The sequence below is a fragment of the Phasianus colchicus genome, chromosome 4 (assembly GCF_987193195.1).
Source record: "Phasianus colchicus chromosome 4, bPhaCol1.hap1.1, whole genome shotgun sequence".
Classification (NCBI taxonomy): domain Eukaryota; kingdom Metazoa; phylum Chordata; class Aves; order Galliformes; family Phasianidae; genus Phasianus; species Phasianus colchicus.
In genome coordinates, this window is record NC_143439.1 from 24,911,153 (window position 1) to 24,929,254 (window position 18,102).

At 35.8% G+C, this 18,102-nt stretch overlaps 1 long non-coding RNA gene across 1 annotated transcript; it reads right to left on the bottom strand.

Moving 5' to 3' along the window:
- Window positions 1–7,110: 7,110 nt before the first annotated feature.
- LOC149918125 (uncharacterized) lies at window positions 7,111–16,567 on the bottom strand. Its single transcript, XR_016466399.1, has 3 exons — window positions 16,527–16,567; window positions 12,420–12,529; window positions 7,111–7,427 (listed from the first exon to the last, which is right to left on the bottom strand). It is a non-coding gene; the product is annotated as an uncharacterized LOC149918125 (long non-coding RNA).
- Window positions 16,568–18,102: the final 1,535 nt, after the last annotated feature.

Consider the following 18,102-nt stretch of genomic DNA (forward strand, 5'->3'; position numbering starts at 1 on the left):
AAAAAAAACAAACAAGAGAAATGAACTTTTAAAACTTAGGACATGGAAGACCAGAACTGTAAAATTTTTTACTGTCCAAGATCCATCTTGTAAACATAGATGTTTACATTGTGAGGAGATCCATTACTATATATATGTAAGCGAATAGCTGGGCATGGTTTTCACAACTGGGAATGCAAAACATTCCTTGTTAGGTGTGTGAAGGCATAAATCCACGCACCCAGAAATGCTTGGGAGAACTTTTCTGTGTGTTTGGCATTTATCTATCTCCACTGACAGCTATCTGTATTTCCTTATCTGCAAGGTTTGGATTTTAATATCTGCTCAAGTATTCCTGAAATCTCAAGTATACTTACAGTGTGAAAAAGTCTTGGCATGAACTTTCTTGCAACCACACAGGGATCAGTCAGAGTGTGCCTGGATTGCATTCAGCTCCAGTCACTGTCATGGCAGAGCCACCAGAGAGGTGCCTATCTTCTGGTCAAGAGTGAAACATGACTGGAAGATCACTACATGAAGGTGGCAACCTCAGGCAGCATATTGTGTGGGACAAGACAGCTCTGGGACAGTGAGACCACCCTGAGCCAGCATAAAATCTTCAACGTGGGTGTACTTTTCCTAGACAGATTATCAAAACAGCATGAAATTGCAACTGCAAGTCAACCTTCCTATATTTCTGAGTGTACACTGTGATTTCTCTGGAGTGTAATGAAGTGTGTAAGAAGCTTTAGAAACTGGTGATTGAATACCTGAAATGTCAGCTATGGATCTGGAGGGGAAAATCTCTCATTGCCATCTCCATTCACAGTTCTTAAAAGGACCTGAAGCAAAGCGTTAACAGTCATCAAGACCACCAGCACACGGTATAGACTTCTGGGCTGATCGTTCAGTAGTCATTTTGCTGGCACTGGCTGGAGAGGTGCTGCATATAGGATCACTTCATGTGAGATAACAGAATCATATAACACAGAAATGTAGGACTAAAAGCAGGGAGGGGAACACGAGCATTAGGGAGCATCTTGTATTGAGTGTTCAACCTATTTTATCTGAATATTTCTGTTTTCTACCTTTTTTTTTTTTTTTTTGGCCCTAGGTTTTTCACCTTGGCGTGATTTTCTTACAGATGTACAACTCCCACATACAAGAAAGGAGTGCAAAGTCCAGCCAAACAATAGACTTGATTTTAGTACCATCTGTAATCGTTATGAGTAAAGTTCATAAAATGCTAGCAGGACTGATACTTAACACTTAAGTGAACTGAAATGTAAGTGGAAAATTATGATCAGGTGTCTGATATTAGCACAGTAACGTGGAATTTACCTGGTTTTTATTTTCACTTTCTGGCCATGAAGTGTATCTTACAGATAGCAAATGAAGAGAACCTGTGCTTAGTTGCCTGCTTTTCTTGTCTTTGCTTTTGAAACTCCTGCATGTGAAAAGAGTCCTGGTGCTCACCCACCCCTGAATGTATGCACGCAACATGTATGTAAATGAGCCTGTTAACGCCAGGGGTTATGCAGAGGTTTAAAGTAGACACGGTTTTTTTTTGTCACTTCATACCACAAGGCTTGTCTTGAGCCTTCTTGAAATCACTTCTAAATATTTGCTCACTGACATGCTTCCAAACTAGAGTGAAATTAGGCACAAAGCCTTGTGACTAGACACAATTGATCTCTGGGAGGATTTACGAATGGATGAGCAGCCAATCTGTAAGACAGCCACAATAGTCGGAGAATATGACTACATTTTAACTATATTTTATACTTGCCTTGCATGTCTCCCAACTCATCTCTGTTCTTTTTATTTGTGAAGGGAGGCTCTCTGGGAACTGGGAGATATTCACTCTCACCCTGCGAATGAAACTGGTTGAAAAACTCATAAAGTCTGATGGGTTTGTACAGCTCCTAAAGCTCTCTACCCTGTAAAATCACATTTTTAATGAATTTGCTGGATCCAGCAGGTTGTGTTCATTTAGAAGAGGAGAAACCCATTAAACCACTGTAACACCAACAATTCCATTTCATTTACTTAATAGGAAATGAGAGTTTTGACAAATAGGTGTTGAACTTTTTTTAAAAGATGCATAAAACTTACATCTCCTCAGGGCTTTAGGGACCATTATAAATGATATAATACTCTCTCTCAGAAGTAGGAGCTAAATAGGAGCAGCTTATTTATTTGTTTGTGATCCAAAGAGGCTTAGAGTGCAAATGACAAACGTTGTGGTTAGGAAATTTCTCTTTTCTACAGATTCCATAGTAGAAACAAGACTTCTCTTCTGGCATTTGTTATTGATATTCTCTTAGTCTGAGCCTATCAGAAAAAGAAAAATAACTTGGAAGACAAAGAAATGACTTACCAGCTGAAGGGATAGGTTTCTTTTTCTTTCATACTGAACTTTCTTTATACTAAACATTAATATATATAAACAGACATTAGTCCCTTTCCATAGAATTCTAGAGGGTCATCAGTTTTAAAAGTATGCAAATCACTAGAAAATGTATATTGAACCCCCAAATTAATGAACAGAACTTTTATTCTACATATTTAACCATACAGGGAGAATTCAATCTTGCAGAAATGATAATGGCTCTAAATCTAATCTCATATCAGCTATGAGATGCATTCATTCTTGACAAGGCTGGAAATAACTCATCTTTACCAAAGATGGAGCAGAATTCGGCCTTGGCCTTTTTGAAGTTGATTTGTTAAAATTAATCAGCCTTCATAACAGTCTAAAAAGAACCAGTACTTTTGGACCTTAAAATTTCAGTGTTCGTTGTTGTAAAGTGTTGCTGATTGAGCGTGAACACAAGTAATTGCATTTGATACATGTTACGAATGACAGAAGTGAGAAAAACCACTCCTAACTTTTCAGTTTTTAATGACCTCTGATGTAATGTAGCTTTTTCTTTCTGTTCCTCTTAGAGGTCTGTGAATATCGTCTTTGGCAAATGTGTTGGTTAGGGTGGGAGCAGCAATGCAAATGAGAAAAGTATGGCATTGGGTTTTCACTGATGAATTAAAGGCATGGTACTAAGTGCCTAGGTTGTAAGTAAGTATTGTCTTTAATAAGAAGATATATCACATTGGTTACTCTTTGAGAACATTTGGAAAAATATATACTGTTTTCAGTTGAAGAAATATGTATTATAATGCTTTTCAAATCACAGCTATATGATATAAACTGAAATCATGATCTCAGAACAGATCAGTAAATGCTTTGGGGAAATCAATCACAACATCATTCTGGATTATAAACAACTTACAAATCAGAATTCTTATAGATGAAAAGATTTCCCTTGTAAAATTTGACATGTTCAATAGAAAAATATATGATTTGATGACTTCTTGTAAAAAAATGGGAACATGATTTTAGTTTGTAAAAATAAAAAGATATTTATAAACTGTTTTATTTTATGAAAAAGTCCTAGCTCTTCTTTGTTGTTTTCTTTCTTCTTCAAGTTTTTAAATTCACAACAATCCACAAGGTAGAAATTCAGAATTAATGAAGTGTACTCATTAGCTCCTTGATTTTGTTATTTTCTTCCCCCTTCGTCAACTGCTTTTATTTAGGTAGTCTCTCCAGCCCGTGTATTTTCCATCTTGTCATTATCAAAGAAGCAAAGGGACCAGAAAGCTGAACTGCTGCAGCTCAGTGTGTGATCTTAATGTGTCTGCAAACAAGAAGAGAAACATGGTTTTCTCCAGAGTACAATTTGGTGTTGAAATGATTTAGGTCTGGAAAATCAATCTGTTCATCCTTCTGGACAATTTCTGAAACAAATATTTAGCAAGATTTATAGTGTTGTACATATGCAGGTCAAAGGATTCCACTGGAAGGCAGATTTTTGTAATGCCATATAATCGTCTACTCAATAAAATGTTTTATTGTTTTGATTTTTTTTTTTTTTAGTAATAAATACAATTCTGCAACATGTTTTAGGGCCATATAAATATAACCAATAGTTCAACTTTTCATTTCTTCTGTAACTAGATGATTTTATATTATCCTGTTTAGATAGAAAAACACTGGAGGCCTTTAGATGAAAGCAAACAAACAAAAAACTAAATGAAACACCTCCCCTTACATGCACTTTAATTACTGAAGTTTCATTTTCAACTTAGTCATTTGAATCCATTAAAGCATAGACTTTTCAGAAATGCCTAAGTAACAAAAATTCAACTGAAGCCCTGCACATAAATGTAACATGAAAACAGGGTTTAAGAATGAAAATCCTGAATGTCGTTTTTAACATGTGAAGGTTATTTGTTTGTTGTTAATCACAATCACAGTTTACTATAATAATGTTGCATACCAATATCCCCTTGCACAATTCACCTCTGCAAACACAGCGCAAAAAGCTAATCCTGGAACATTAACACTTGTGCAGGACCTGAGAGAAAACAGATACCTGCAGATGGGTAGGCAGGAGGAGGCAGGGAAACAGCACTGGCAAACAGGACCCACCTTGACCCCAGCACACCTGTATCCTGGGATGGGCAGAGCTTCAGTCATCATCAGTACAGCCATAGCTGGAGACTCTTCCAGGTGACTCCTCCCAGAGGTGAGAAGCTGCACAAAGAAGGCTTTGGGGCATTGTTTTTAAAGCACTTGTGGTTAGTGAGAGCTCTGAGCTATCTCAGTGCTTTGTGCAAGTGAGTGCCAGAAGGACTGGTAAACATGAGCTTCTTACAAATGACTGGAAAAAAAGCATAAGCAGTGCAGGCTCCACCAGTATGGAGAGGAGTCTTGCTCCTGTTTGTTTTGGGTTATGCTTGTCCTTCCCATCTTCCTCAGGTAACTGTTTACGCTGTTATGAGGTGGAGAGGAGGAAGCAGGCAGGCCTGGCTGAGCCTGTGTGAACCCAAGCAGGTTAGGAATACACCCAGCCCTGAGCATGGTCTGCCAAGAACATCATCAGAGTGGGCTGAAAGACAGGCTCCTAATGTCTGATTGGAATCTGACAAGGGGAGAAAGCTCCATGTCAGGGAGGTGTTGCCAGAAAATATTTCATCAGTAACTTCAGTAACTTTTCTTGTAATTTATAGAAAAAAATTCAACCACTTATGGAGTTTACCCAGACTTTCAAAGGTAAAATTGGTGGCATTATAATAAATAAGGGAGAAAATCCTGGTAAAAATATGATGTATCTACATCTATACATCAGGCTTTTTATCCGTTCTTTCTATTTTGACAGCAAGAGCAATGAAGTCATTCAGTGTAACCATCATTTGGATAGACACAGATAAAGGATGAAAACACCTGCTTTGGCTAGAGCAGGCAGAACTTTATTTCTGAATCCTGAGAAAATAGCTACTGGATCTGAGAAACTCTTCAAGTGCCTAGCACAAGTTGCATCAAAGTAGATTTAACCTTCTTACTTGAAACACCATGCTTCAGTTTTAAAAGTTATGCTTAAATGAAAAAAAAAAAAGTAGCATTCCTTATAAATAAATAAATAAATCAGTGGGCTTTCTACATCAAAATTCTCTCTACTCTTTCCAACCAGAGAAGAAATTTTGTTATAGTTCTTTCTGCAGCTATGATCACTTTTCAGTCTAAAAATGGGTTGAATAAAGAAGTAATCCCTTCCCTCAATTTGAATTTCTACTTTTCACTTTCATCAATCTTTCTCCATTATTATCTTGTATAACATGAGAAGAAAGGATCTATTTAGTTAATCCTACCTGTGTATTCATCAATACTTTTCTATAGACTTTTAATGACACAGTGAGTCTTTCCAGTTCCTCTTTATATGAGAGTTTTCCTCAAAAAGCACTATTTGGTCTCATTCTCTAATAACTTTTAAAAGTGAGAACACTTCTGCACAGATATATCCACTCATGAATACCATAATTGTAACTGTTATCTTGGAAAAGTTCCTTTTTCCCTTCCAATTTGTTTTGTATCCAACCAAACACTATACTTGCTCCTTTGACTGTATTGACATGGCTGGAACAACTTTTACGCAAAATATTATACCTTTACCTGTTTTAATTATGATAACCATTAGTTCTAAAAAGTGGAAGAATCAGCAAATTTTTTCATTTCATAGTAAATAGAAATGTTTTTACAATGCATTCTGCCCTCATCTTTTGGAAATTGACAGCAGATTTAATTAAATGCAGTGAGAAAATCTTCCTCCTTGCCTTTAATTGAGTAAATTAATTTGTTCATGACTGAATAGGAAAATCTTGGAAACTTTTTTTGTGGCATCTCTGTCTTCAAGCACTCAGCTTGAAGACAGCTTTCCCTGCAGCTGTTTTATGACTCAAGTAATCCATCTTGGTTGTTTCTTGATAATTTAAGCTGAAGAAAGTGAGTCTTAATTTCTAGTAATAGTGTTTATTTTTTTTTCTAATATGCATGTAAGACATAAATTAGTCTTCCTTTGTCACCAAGAGACACTCTGGAGATTCTCTAGAACCATTTGTCAAATATGTTCATTACATTCTAGTCAACTGCATTTATTTCTCCTGATCTTCATCCACAAATTACTCAATTCTTCACCAGTTGAACCTTTCTACATTTTGAAATACTATACTTATCCTGCATTTCTGTCAACTTTCACAACCCTGTGATCACAGTTAGAACAAGATATTGTTCATTTTTATACCCTTGTTTCCCATGTTAATCCATTAGTTACTTTTAAAAGCAAGGTTTTGCCTTTCCATGAGAAATTGCTATTTTTCTGTTCTGATACCTGGATGATGTTCTGACTCTATTTCTCTTTGTGAGACTTTCTCTGACTTAATGCAACTTATGAGTCAAGGTATAAAATCAAGTCTACGGGTGTTTCTTGGCCATTCTGTTTCTAATAGTCATTTGCCAGTTATTCTCTACTTTTACCATTTTTCATTTTCAGATTGGATAGCTAAACACCGAATGATGCCACTTACTATGATGGAAATGTATACTGTCACCTTTGATAACACTGATACAACCATATGTGTGCAGAAAGCATTTGCATCAACATAAATTACACTGGATATTCAAATACATTCTGAAGATGAAAATATGGATGTAGATTCAGTCTCTTTTTGAACAGAGTGGATAAGCAGATGGTTAAATTTAAGTCAATGGATTTTATATGCGTTCCTCCCCTATGACAATGAAAAATCAAGTGGTGTTTGTGGAGGACTAATAGACAATTTTCAAAGATGATCCATTCTATTTTTCTAAGTTGGCAGAAGCTGCTTGTGATTGAAGGATAGAGAGGAAGAACAAATAAGTTGGAGAGGAACATTCCACTCTACTTGTGCCCAGGGAAGGATAAGCTTTGGAGAAAATAGGCTTGCTTTTTCCTTGGAAATCTCTTCTCTACAAGTTCATGCCAGTAACATAACTTGTTGATAAGCTTCAGCTTCATACAGACATGTTGCTGTGTTTGTGGATTGTTTTTAAGATGCTCATAGTAGCAGAGCTGAAAAATAAAACCACGCAGATAGCATACAGCAGTTGGTCAGAAAGCAATTGTGATTGGTAATTTTCCAGGGAGACCTGAGGGGGGCAAGTTGCATTTATGTGATCTAAATCCACTGGTTGCATTCAGGGGGGATTAACATCTGTTAAAAGTATTATGTTTATCATGCAGGTGTTCCAATATTTGTATTTATTACGTGTTGCAGCAACAGTCTCTGAGAAAACATTCATATAACAATCTGGTTGTTTTATTGTCTGAATCTGTCAGGACAGTCATTTTGTTACTCCAACATTGTGATGCCCTTGCAAGCTGTAAACTGTTTAATGAAGTGAGCATATGGAGAAAGATGACAGACTTTCAAACTTTTGGAAGACAGTTTTACATCAGAGACATTAGTTTTTTGCACATGGGATTGTTCCTAATACATGTATGGCAAAAATGTTGAATTAGATAGAACATTTCCAGAATTCCGTTGTATTCCCCTGTGCAGGTCTATATTTGACATTGCTTTCATTTTGTCAATAAACAAAACATTTAGATTCCAATATTAACAGAAATAAATATTCCATGAAGTACCTCACAGTAAGTGTAATTAGACCTGACTTTGAAGAGCTTTGCTTCACATGTCTATAATGCTTTTATTGCCCCAAAAGTACTCTGCAGATATAGTAACTTGCAGAAAAAGCTGCTGACAGTTTCTCTTCTTTTCTTTTTTTCTGAATTTAAAAGCTTGATGTCTGCTGATTTGCATTGCAGTGTAATGTGACACTGCCAGTACCACAGACGAGACACCAATGTTAAAAATGTTAAGGTTGCAAAATCAAGTGCTCCCAAGCATAAGGAAATACAAAAGTTTAGGTCACGTGTGATCTTAATTTGCCCCCTTTGAGTGATTAAATTATGATATGGTCTTTATTATAATATCATGGATGTTTTGCTCACAGGACCACTTGAACGTAATCCAGCTCACAGCTAATGGAAATATTTTCATTGACTTTAGTGAATTTCAGGCCAAGTTCCAAATGGCATTTTTTTCTTATTTAACTCATATTTCTTGAAATAACATAGGTGTACATAATGACAAAGTTTATCCGGTGAATAAGACATGATCCTTGTCCTGAAAAATTTACAAAAGACCTTCTCATATAATGAACTGGAAGTGATTGGTTCCCTCTGCCTAAATGGATTACTATTTCACTATGATTAATCTACAAAAAAGTTTATTTTTATAAAGAGTTCATCTTTGTATCAGAAAGAAAGATTTTAAAATAACAAAACAAAAACAACCATATCCCACTAACCTATCTTTCCTTCCTTTGCTTCCTTCCTTCCTTTCTTCTGAGACAGAAAAGAATTATATCAAGAAGACAACACAGTACAGCTGAAGAAAGGTGCACAGTGGTGATTGGTTATTGAAGAGTTAGGAATTAGAGCTGAATGAAAATATATTTTTTCTTTTATCATGTGGGCACCAATCAAAATAATTACTGTAGACACAGATGGGACACAAATCAAAATAGTTACTGTAGAAAGATAATATTAAGTAATAAACATCTAATAAAAAATCGTATTTTGGCAAGGCATGATCAAACATGAAATGACAAAGTACCTGATGGGATGAGATTTGTTTCTATCAATTCTTTAGGTTTACCATTTTGTTTGGGTTTAATATCAACCAGCTTGTCCTCATCTTGGTTCTAACCTTGGCCAGGCATTAGTTGCAATAAAGTGACTTGTCTTAAATTATTAGAAATGCAATTAAAATGCAGGTTCCAGAAATAATTATTTTTTTCTTTTTTTATCCCTATGTATAACATGAGACCTAAGATGATATACTGTGTTACCATCTCACCATAATACAACCCCTCATATATTATTCCTGATGATTTCAATCTTTTCCTACAGTGGCACTCAGAAAACTGGTATCACACCTAATTTATTTTCTATTTTACATCAGTAATTTAACTTACTGCTTGCTCTCAATAAGCAGAAATCATCCCTGGCCACTGACAACTTCCAACAATATCAAGAGCACCAGCATTCATTGTTTTAACTCACATTTATTGATCCTATGGTCAAAAGAATACGACTGAAATGTTTACATATATTATGTACATATAATTTTATACTTTCTTTTGGCCTTCTGAATTAGTAACATCTGTTCCTGCTGATGCAAAATATCCTCTGGGCCACAGAGGAATCACAGTCACATGTTGTTGCTGGAACAGCCTGTGTGAATCAGCAGTAAGATAGACTCATCACTCTGCACCTAATAGATATAACACCAAAATGGAGCCAAGACATTCCTGTCCAAAGTGGGAGGTAATGGTCTTTCCTCTTGCTTGGAAAGAGAAGCCTCAAACCATTTTTCCAAGTGCCTAATAAGCAGACTCTACTTAGTCCGAGTCTATGTAAGCTTTGCATTTTCACCAGAGCTTCACCCTGCCTTCTTCATGTAGGGCATAAAATAGACTATAACCTAACTGGAAAAAAATAAATAATGAGGCATGAGAGGCCCCTGAGTCATTGTGGTTTTAACTCTGAAGAAAGTCTTTGGGGTACTTCTCAGGCCTTTATGTTTACTTTAGCTCCAAAATTTCAAAGATCCATAATATATCATACCTTACCAACATGTTAGCTGTTGGCTGAGGAGATTGCAGGAGGTAATGAACAGATGTACAATGCTGACACAGGAACAACAAAAGAAAATTTTGGTTTGCAAAGGATCTAAACTTCTTCACCTTTGGAAAAGCAATGCAGGATCTTTCATATATTATATCCAGATTTGCTATCTTAAGAATCAAATAAGTGCTACAAGAAAGGTCTCTTCCTAAGAGGAAACCTGAACAGTATATGCATTAGTCCTGACGCACAATATTAATTAAGGTAGTGACCATATTCTGTTTTAAGTTTGCAGTGTTTAGCACACAAAGAACTGGAATTTTTAACCAGGTCATCTACTCAGGTAAGTCATGCATGCTCTAAGATTCTCAGAAAAATTATAGAAACACAACAAACATTTATCATGTTGGTTTTAAAAAAATTTCGAAACACCCTCAGTGATGGGCTGCATTGAAGGAAAACTATGATGGTCTGGACTTCTCAGTCTTAGATGCAGAGTGAAGACAACTTATTGTATGAACTAGTTATGTAGAGCACAGATGACCAGTAAGAATATTTATAGATACATATTTATGTATGTCACTTATAGGGTCTCTCTTTATGTGCTACAATATTCCCTAACAAAATCAGTAAAATAGTCTCCAAACAAACTGATGAATGATTTTCCACTGTTTTTCAACTCTATATATGCAGCAAAACTACCCACACTATTTGCATAAGGGCTGCTCCAAAAGTAATACCTTCTATTTTATGATGTTGGCCCATGACATCAGCAGTAGATGTTGAACCTTCCTACCAATATCCCATTACATTTTGATGCCACGTGACAGATGGCAGCAGAGGGGCAGTCTAACAAAATGGCATTTGACATGGGAGTGTGTGCGGAGCAAAAAATGTGAAATATCTGTGCAGAAAAAATTGCACCCACTGACATTAATCAATACCTGCTAAATGTTTATGGAGATCAAACCATGAATGAGGGAGGTGGTGGGTGGTGTTTCAGCAGTGGCCGCAGCAGATCACCTCTGCTGGTGCAGATTTTTACAAGCATAGCATGCAGGCTCTTGCTCATCACTGGTGAAAATGCACAGCTAATAGTGGTGACTGTTGAAAAATAGTTTTGTAGCTGAGAATTCGCTGTTAAATAGTGTTTTTGTGCTCTTTGTATCTTGTAGTTCCCACGGAAATAAGTTAAACGCATTACTTTCAGAGTGACCAACATCTATAACTGTACAAACTAATTTCTTCAATTCACTAAACAGATTGATCTTACCTTATATGTTTTTTTTTTGTAATATTATTTATACTGCAGTGACGAAAAGACCTTGAGAATATAAAAATCCAGCTCTCAAATCTCTGAGTCAACGCAACAAAGCCAGATTGTATCCACCAAGTATTTGGCCCTGGCTCTTTACATTCATACTTGCACTGATTTGCCCTTGCTATTATCTCTTGGGCCATAGCATAGCAACATATTCTGCATAGTAATAAATTATCACAAATGAAGAGATGCATTGTATGACTAAAAATAATGCTCGCATTTTGAACAGCTGTATGGCTTTATCTGAAAATATTAAGCAGTTCCTCAGAAAGTCGTATCTTCTGATCTGTAAGGTGCTATGTAGCTTTCTTTTCAGTGGGAATTGAGGACATACAGTGCTGCAGAGATGTGAGGCCGCTAGAGAATATTATAAAAGTCAAGTAACTGACATGTGATAGTGTGGTTCATCCAATAAGAAATGGATTGTTTAAAACAGACAAAGTGGAGTGAGTAACTAGCTATCAGAGACAGTTTTGACATAGAGCCATAAAGTTGGAAGCGGCATATCGTTTTAGCAGGCATTAATGCAGCGGACAGACCTTCCTAATGATCTATAAATAAAACAGAAAAAATGTCTTCCTGGCTTAAGTGAATTATTGTTGCCATTAAAGATGATAGCATGACATGGGAGGAAAGGTAGTGCTACTTCTTTAAAATGGAGTGTTCCTCCCTCACACCCATTACTAATTCCAGCTTGAAACTGGAGTAACACAAACACAACCTTCTTCTGCCCAGTTTTGACATTACATTCACACAAAAGGAAAAGATAGCTTTTTTTTTTTTCTCTGAAAAAAGCCAGGCAGCCTTGTAATACTCGCTTTCTTTCTCCAACACCATTTGCAAATAAGAAAATGTCCACCTGTATCTACCTACTTTCTAGGAGAGCCTGCTCTTCCAAAGCATTGGAAGAAGCACAGAGAAAGAAGTAGTTATAGTTTATTAATCATTAACAATCAAGAGGGTTAATAATTGTGGTTGAATTTATCTGATTAAACCTGAAATAAGGGTTTTAATCATATGATCATTGGTTAAATCACTTTAGAGCTTACCTCATGAGTTCTGTAGTCTGATCTACTGAGATGAGGGTCAACCACGAAATCAGATCAGGTTTCTGAGAGCTTTGTCCATTCCTCGAGCCTGCTGTATTTCTTTGGGAAACCTGTTCCAAAGCAAATGATAGCCCACAGGCAGTAGCTTTTTAAATTTTTGAAACATGAAGATAGGAATATCCTCTTTGCCTTTCCCATCTATCAGGTTGCTATGAATTAATGACTCTACAATACTGAGGATGATGATTTTTTGAAGGCCTGTATGATGACATAGAATTTTCATGCAGAGCTGAAGAAATCTTGATAACAGACTACATTTCCCTTTTTTTTTTTTTTTTTTTTAATCAGACTGATATAGAACTCCTTATTTCTAATAACATTGAAACAACTTTGGGTCAGCCATGAAAACAACTGCAGGGATCCTTACTTAGAATGTGACTATGCAGAAGTACCCTTTACAGCACTGCCTGTAGTGAGGCTGTTGAAGCTTGACCACGCATGACTGAGAGATGATTAAGTTGAATTTGCTTTTGCCCACACTACTTTTTTGATGTTGCCATTAGCCTTCATCTAAGGTCTGTGACATCTACCAAAAATATTAATGTACAGCCCTCTCTGTCCTTTGTCTTATTCTTAGAAAGTATATTTGCAATATATGGAGAGAGGTTCTTGGTGATTTTCTCATAAGTGGACTCTCTGTTCAAAATCCCTCTCCTGGAACCTAGATTTAGAATCCCAGATCTGGTTTTTATACTGTTAGTTTTAGGTAAGTTGTAGGCACACACAAAGTAGACAGTATTCCTTTTTCTTTCACTCTAGCAAGTTTCCCTTCAAAATTCTAAATATGCCTATCACTCCTTCCAGAGATGTTCTGAAGATATCTCTACATGGTGTTCTTGATGTAAGCAGAAGTACACTTAAACATCAGCTCAGCTGCTGGTTAAGTTCTCCTAGTTGATTGTCACTTATTTGCTGAGATTTCTACCCGCTATAGAACAGTTGTGTTGCTTGTCTACTTCAAAAAAACTTCTTTCCCAGTATTTATGTGCATATAGTACTCTTTTAAATTATAATCAAACACAGAATTCTCAAAGTGCAAAACACAGATCAAAATCTAAGGTCTTGGATCTGGTATTCAAAAAAGAGTGTTAAAATACCCCAATAATTTTCATGTTCATGGCTCTAAAATTTAATTTTATAATTCAAAATGCTGTGGAATTTTTTAATTTGAAAAATATGGATTAAAAATTCCTGTCATAGGCATGCATTCTTAACCTAGAGATCAATTCAGTAAATCATATGAAGTGCCCCTCAGCACTTTTCCAAAATTTTACAGTGCTTCATTACTGCAGATAAATGTAGTTATAGTTCACATAATACGAAACCAGAATTCTTGTGCAGGTACTTAATTGAAGAGGATAAATTTTTACGAACCAGTACTTTGTTCCTCCTAAATCTTTAGTAGTCCATGGGTAATAATATAAGTGGTAGTAGTGTTAGGTAAACTTTTTTAATGGAAAGAAAAAATACTGCAGCTTGTTTTGAGTTTTCAGCCTCTGACAATGAATGAAATGAAGGAGGCTCATATTCCAAGGAATTATAAAGGGTTAAAAAAACATAGATCTCCATAAAGAAACAACATTTGTGAGTTTTATGGTTAAATCAGCCATTGCTTTGCTGACCAATAAAATGGAAAATGTGTGCTTTTATAGGTTTATAAAAAAGGCAAGCTCTAGTTGCATGAAAAATAACTTTCACCGATTGAGTACAGGTGGCGACTTGTTTAAACTCCGAAGATGTAAAGGCTTAGTATGTATGACTGAAAAAGGGAACATGGCACAATAAAAAGTCTTCCTTTCTTTACTCATCAATCCTTTGGGTATTCCATGTCAAATAAATGTTACAACAATTTACAGTAAAAGTATACAGTGGAAGTGCCAACGTTAACACTTCTTAGGATTGGACAGGGTCCAAATTTTTCACACCAATATTTAATGTGAAGTAAAATGTCTTTTCCATTGGAAGTGTCAGCTGTAACATGCTTTCCTATATTTGGCAACATGCTCATGTGAAGTATAAAGTCAAATGCACATGATGTTCTTTTTATTTCAACCATGATAAATTGTATTCATTTGTTTAAGTGCAAGTGGCAGTTTTAGTGTTCCTACTATAAATTTTGGTTAGCTTCTATTGACATGCTGTATTAAACTTAAGAAAAACAAATTACACTTCACCCATTTTAATTGACTAAATGTGTCAAAAACACAATAAGTATAACACGAAGGGTCAGAGTCTCAGACTTCACCATAATGGGTGTCATGGCAAGGATCCAGCTTTTTGTACATTTCATTTTTCATAAAGTTTTAGTATGAGGCATACATTTAACATTCACTTCCACTTCAGATTTGTACCTAAAAAAAAAATCTCGTCTCTTCTGTTCCCAATTGCACTCACTCTAATTTTGTTAAAAGTTCCCCCCCCCCCCCCTTTTTTTTTTTTTAACATGATAGTACTGATGAATACTGATGATCCACTGTAAACATAAGACTTCAAAATTGACTTTGGTATTTGAAGGAATGAATTTATGATTTATGTAGTACAAGGAGATTTGTGTCAAAACCCATGCCTCAGACTGTGGTTAGGAATCCCTGAGACCACTTCTCTAAACAGGCGATTGCGGTTGAGTGCCAGATAAAGCTTGGCATTCTTCATTCGCAGAGGATTTGGATGGAGCCCGTCACTTTCAATACACACATTTCATGCTAAATAACTGATGTCTATTTTTATCTTTTGGAAATCTTTACCTATTTTCTGAAAATTAACATGTGAAAATAATTGAGAACTACTATAAGATGGCACGAGTATAGGCAGAATGCCTTTACAAGCCAAAATACCTTGTCTGAGTTCAAGGCCTTTGAATGTCTCAGTGCGGATTCATTTGTACAAGTTATGAACAAGGAATCAGCACTTGTTACAAGTACCAGCATCATCTTTTTTTGCTCTTGTTGCTGTGTCATCCTGCACCCACAGCTCTTGCTCTCATCCTCACAAAGAGGCTGCCTGGTAGCAGAAGGGAGTGGTTGGAGAGCTGATGGGTTCAGGTTGCAGATAGGGCTTACAGGAGGGTTTATAAACATGAGGTGCCTCACTCATATGGCTAGTAAGGAAACTGAGCCTCATCACTCATTAAGAGTGATTTATTCCTATATCATTGTCAGTGTCTTTAATTTTATTTCCAATGATATTCACATTTAAACAAATGTACTTTTTTCACCATAGAATAGACTCATTGCTATTTACCTAGAGCAAAGCACTTTCTGATAAATAGAATCTTTCAAGAACTGCCAGATATATGTGCACAGTACTTCAATTCAAAAAACTGTAGGTAAACATATGCTTGCAAGTTTTCCTTTTGATGCCTATCCCCGCTGTACACATAAGTTGTTAGAATCCTGTTATTATCAAGTCTGATCAATCACCTCTTTCTGCATGGGGTATGTAACATCATGCTAATATTCATTAGTTAAAAAGAAATAACCAGGGCTGGTACAGTATTGGCCTCTAATTTCATGACTTTAGAAAAAACCTAAATTAAATAACATCTCTGTTGAATCTTTACCAGAAGCTTTTCTATCATTTTGAAGTTGTATAAGTGTTTTATTTATGAACTTCATTTTTAATACAATTCGGCACATTTTTTTAATGCCGGACCTCAGGTTTCCTGATGCCCTTCCAGATCTGCCACTCTTTTACAGTGAAGCCCTCTACACTTCTGCTAAGCAATACTCCTTTACCCACAGATTTTAGAGTTGTATCCTTTTGTAGGCACTTCTGCAACAACCACATTACTCTTGACCTGAAGAGTTCAGAACATTGCTTTACTCTTGAATTTTCAATGTTAGTGGCTCTTTTATTAAAGTCACCCTGTGATACCTCACCAATCAGAAAGTGTTAACACAGTACCTCCAGTATTTAAAAAAAAAATTAAAAAAAAATTGCTTTCATTGGTTTTATGATCCTGCTGGGAAAGGCAATAGCAGATAACCAGTTTTAAATTACCCAAAAAAAGGCAATGGTTACAACACAGTTAAAGAAAGAATTGCTTACCCACTTTAAGGAACAGGACTCACCAAATACTCCAAAAAGAGAAATAATCAGACAGAAAACCTTCTCTTGTGGCAGTCAGCCCTTAAATGAGGCTTAGGGAGGGGTGAATCCAGGTTCCATGAATTGCTTTCACCTGTGATCCCAGAACTGGCTGTGTCACCAGGTGCTCAATCATTGGTTCAGGCCATGACCTAGCAATTCCCATACAGATCCTCACACAATTTAAAGAACTACTTTTATCAAAGTACTTGTAGTTGCTAGAGAAGGCTATGAATTCCTCAAGACCAAAAGTATATTGGCTGGGATCATTTATATACATCATCTTGAAGGGATCTTAAGACTTTGTTCATGATAGGCTAAATTCATGATATGTCAGAAACAACAATTGGAACTAAATGAATCCAATAGCCTGAGCGTGATGTAAGGATAACAGTGACTAAAATCAGTCATTTTTTAAAATTAAAAAATATAATCTAATCAAAATATTTTTTGTCTCAAATTTGACTTTTCATGAAACTTGTTTTATTTCTGTCACTGAAATGTGGAGAAAGAATTTGTATTCAATTTTGATAGAAATATTTTTTTAATCATCTTCCCCTTGATAAGCTAAACCTAGATGTATAAATGGGATACCTTAATAGCTTTAGAAAAAAAAAAATGGTTTTCTTTATTCATTGAATAGACAGTTATTAATTTTTGGTAAATTGAAAATACATAATTGACCATTCCCTTTGAAAAACACCTGTTTTGTGATATTTCTAGTGATAACACTATCCTGCAGAAGCCCTTGTTCTTAAAAAAAAAAAACACCAACACACAGACAATGTGTTACATAACTGCAGCAACCAAGTGCCCATGAAAAAAACAGATTCACACAATCCAACTTTACAGAAGAACATTGGTGTCCCAAAGGTTCTAAAAATTGTAATAATTGGTTAGGGTGAAAGAAATATGAGAAAATCATCAGAGTCATTGATGCTTCCACTGAAGGTGATAATATAGGTTCCCATAACTCTTTCACCTCAAGGTTAAAGACAAAACCCAGTTGGTTTTGAGGAGTCAAAATCTGCTCTTTTTAATACAACCACATGACCAGCTCACGTCTTCAGTTGGAAGTTGAAGTTGAAAATATTATCTTGAAAATATTCTTTTTGTAATTTAGGTGTTTCTCAGAATCTCTCTCCCGTGTTTGACTCTAACAAACACTCCAAGAAATATTTGACTATACTTCATCACGGTTTATTGTGACTGTGAATCCATATCATGCACAAACCTTGCTATTCTTCTGCATTCTCCAGTGAAACACAGTGTTTTTCATTGCTGTCTGTTATTTAATAAATAAGGTCAATCAATCTAAACATTTTTGGCAATACTCCATATCAATCCTTACTGCTAAAAGTTGTTCATCACAGCGAGAGATTTGTTGGTTTTTCATACAGTTATGAACTGATTTCGGCTGACTCTTATTATCCTCCTGTATTTTCTTTATAATGTTTGCTTTTTGTCACTGTTAGTGTAGAAAAAGCTTAAAATATCTTCACATACATGCATGCATACACATGCACAAGCACATGTA